Raw genomic sequence first — 3,925 nt, 5'->3', positions numbered from 1 at the left:
CTCCTCCTGCTCTTGAGGCAGATTGGCTGGGTCGCATGGGCGGAGCCAAAAGAGTCCCCCAGTGAGCAGCTCCGTGGTCTGAAAGGGTAGGGAAACAGCCCAATGAGCATCACCGCAGAGGAGCCAATCAGCTGGAAGTNTGAGTAATGCCAAATGATGAGCAAAATTGTTTCAAAGAGGTAGAAGTATAGCCAGGACCATTATCTGTTTTTAACTGTTTTGGAACGCCTACAGTGGCAAAATTTTGTAAGCAATGAGCTATAATATCTTTAATTTTTTTCTCCAGTATGAATGGAGCCCATCAAAAATCCGGAAGAAGTATTAACTGTAACATGCAAATATTTTAATTTTCCAAATTCTGGAAAGTGTGTGATGTCCATCTGCCAAATATGGTTAGGTATCAGTCCTCTAGGATTGACTCCAAGATTAACTTGTGGTAAAAAGGTCACACAGTATTCTACTCCTTTGATACCTAGTTTTGTTAAACCCTCCTTTTATGGGGCAATTCCTTTTAAAATGTCCTGTTTGTTTACAATTGTAGCATGTTTTTGGCCTGGCATCTAAAGCTTGTTGTACTGCAGCTGCCAAGACTTGCCCTTGTTCATTAATGTCTCTACATAATTTAATATATGTGTTTAAATCTTCATGTTTCCATGGTCTAATGACCTCTCTGCACCAACGATTTGCTTGCTCATAAGCCAGTTGTTTTATTAATGGCATTGCTTGTTCTGTATTCCCCAAAACTCTGGTAGCTGTTTGAATAAGCGTATCTACAAATTCAGCTTAAGGTTCATTAGCTCCTTGTATTACCTTAGATAATTGACCTTGTAAACCTCCATGTCCTTGTAAAGTCTTCCATGTTCTAACCCCATCTACAGCAATTTGTGAGTTTATTGCAGGGTCATATGCAATTTGTTGCTGCTGACCCTCATAAGGTCCCTTTCCTAACAACATATTTAGATTTCTCTGAGGATAACTGGCTGCTGCATATCGCCTAGCCGTCTCCGTGCAAAATTCCTCATTGGCAACCTTCCATAACAGGTATTGTCCTCCATTTAGCACAGCTTTACACATACTAGTCCAATCTGCTGGTGTCATGCTCGAATTGGTAATGGATTCGACCATGTTTACAGTGAAGGGTGCTTGAGGACCATAGGTTGTTACAGTCTCTTTTAGCTGCTTCACTGTTTTGAAATCTAAAACATGGTGAATTCGCTGCCCTTCTGCCTGTTCAAATACAGGGCATGCTGATCTTTGAGGTCCTGTTTCAGGATCCAATCTATCAACTACGGGGGTTGAGGGCCTCCCAGCATATGGAGGTGGAGCTGTTGATTGGACACTTACACCCTCTGGTGATAGAAAGGTGTTAGAAGCAGCCTCCTGTTGTAACTTCTCCCCTGATGGCTTTTCCTCCTTTAAATTTTCTTCCTCTGTTGAGAGAACTTCTCTTTTACTTGATCTAACATGTCTTCTACCAGAGTCTGAACTGAAGGCTTTGGACTAGGCAAACAAAATCGTATCACCATCCACAATGGCAATGTGCCACCTGGCAGAGTTCCTGGGTTTTCTCTTCCCTCTCCCTTAAATCTTCACCATGATGGTCCCATTGTGATATATTCAACAACTCCTCCTTAAAAAGCCATGGGCTATATTTTTGTATTGTAGCAACGTATGCCCTGACTGTTCTTGATTTTACTGGGATGCCTCCTTCCTCTAACAATTTACTTAACACTCTTTCGGTTTGTTTTTTTACTAATTTCTGATCCCATATTTCTACTTATAATACAACCCAACAAGATGACACCAAAGCCGAGACAGAATGAAACAAAAATGGAACAAAAATTCATTATATCAGCCTTTCTATCCTCCTGAAATGTCCATTGGTCCTTTCTCCCTATCTGTTCCTCAGACCCAAATAGTTTTTCCTCAGATATGAGCGGTTTTTCTTCCGTTTCACTCATCTCCAGGGACAGGCAACTTAAAACAAAAGGGAAACAAAATGAAAGAAGAATCTTAAAATGGCTACCCATCCTCTTGCCCTGCCCTCAGGGGCCAGCAGTTTACCTTATCACTTACTCTCAGTCGTTCCCCGTATGGGCCACCAAATGCCGCAGCCTGGCTGGGCAGAATTCACCAGCCACTTATCAAGAAGAATTGAACTTTATTTTCAAAACACACATGCAGCACCACAGGAGCTCTTCAGGAATTCCCTCAGAGTCCAACTGCCACCACCGGCTTCCACCAAGCCTCTCAACCTCCACTCCTCCCGCTCTTGAGGCCGATTGGCTGGGTCACATGGGCGGAGCCAAAAGAGTCCCCCAATGAGCAGCTCCGTGGTCTGAAAGGGCGGGGAAACAGCCCAATGAGTATCACCAGAGGAGCCAATCAGCTGGAAGTTTGCTGGGGCTGTGGTGAGCCAATCAGCTGGAAGTTTGCTGAGGCCGCTTTGGCTGTGGCTCTCAACACTGGCTTCCAACTTGTGATCCTCCTTCCTGCAGCCTGCCCGGAAGCTGGACCCAGATGCGTCTGCTACTTAAAAACCTCCCGTGAAGGACGGCCTCCCTGGGAAGGGGCCGCGGAGTAGAGAACCCAAGGAGGTGGGGGCTCTGCAGATAAAAGACTGTGACAGACGCGGAGACCCTTGGTGGCCCAAGCGAGTGCTTGGGGCTCCGGAGCTGCAGGAGCCCAGTGAGCAGGGCGGGGCAGCCGCGGGAAGCGGACTCGTTTTTGCAGTCCCTTTGTTTGGGGTGTGTCCCGCAGCGGGCCCAGGCTGACTTGGGGCAGCACGATGCCCGGAGCTCGGTGCTCCTAGGTGCCCGCCCCGGGTCCAGCCGGCCCATCCCGGCTCCGCGGCTGTTTTAACGCTCTTTTAGAAGCGCAGACCCCCCCCCCCTCTCCTTTCTCAGCCAGGCTGGCCACGGAAGGTGAAGGTCCAAGGTGACCTCTTGGATCCTCTCCCAGCGACGGTCTCCATCGGCCTCCGCGTCCTTCCCTAAGCCCCGCCCCCACGCCTCCGCCCTCGCGGTCTTCCCTTCCCGCACCTTGGAACTGTCCCGGGTGCAGGCCGGCGGGTCCGAAGCGCGCGGGCGGGAACCACCACCGACGCCGCACCCCGCTCTCGGCCTCGGAGGGCGAGCGCCGTGGAGTCCAGCTGGGCTGGGGGCCGACGACCCCGCGACCCAGCGCAGCCGGGGACCTTGGGCGGGTCCTTTCTCTCGCCTCGCTCTCTTCGACTGTGAAAAGCGGGTAGTGACATCAGCCCTCGGCTGGGGACGTAGTCTGGTAACCGAGAGCTTGTGGAGCCAGAGCCCTGGGTCTCATCCCCAGCGTCTCAGAAAACAAAACCCCCTTAAAATCACGCCTCATTGGCTTTAAAAAAAATATTAAAAATCGCACATATTTCTGGGGCACCATATGCTGTTTCTAGCTGTATACACCGTGTGATCCCGGGGTGGTTTGTGCCCCCCTAGAAGTGAGGTCACTTCTAGGAAAGCTCATTGTACATTGTAAAGGGCTACACACGTGAGTGGTCTCCACCTGGCCGATTTCCGAGAAGTGATTTATGTGGGTCCCCGCCCCCCGTCTTCCATTCGGCTCCCGGAATCGTCCTTGCGCGGTCACCACCCACTCGGGTCTCCATCCTGCTCTTGGGCGCAGGGCTCCTAGGAGGCAGTCGGGCGCTGCCGAGAGGCCCCATTGGCTGCGTGAGAGGTGGGACCAGCGGTGACGCGCGGCTCCAGGGGCCTCGGGGCCGGGACGGAGGAGGGGAAAGGGGTGGGACCCGAGACAGAGGAGCCGCACGGGGGGCAGGGTCCTGGCGGGAGCGAGAAAGGGGCGGGGTGCAGAGGAGAGGGGACAGAGGAGAAGGGAAGAGGGCAGGGTGGGGAGGAAGGCTGGGCCGCTGAGTAGGACCGGGGGAGACGGG

The sequence above is a fragment of the Marmota marmota genome, unplaced genomic scaffold (genome assembly GCF_001458135.2).
Source record: "Marmota marmota marmota unplaced genomic scaffold, marMar, whole genome shotgun sequence".
NCBI classification, from domain to species: domain Eukaryota; kingdom Metazoa; phylum Chordata; class Mammalia; order Rodentia; family Sciuridae; genus Marmota; species Marmota marmota.
This window is presented reverse-complemented; position numbering follows the sequence as displayed.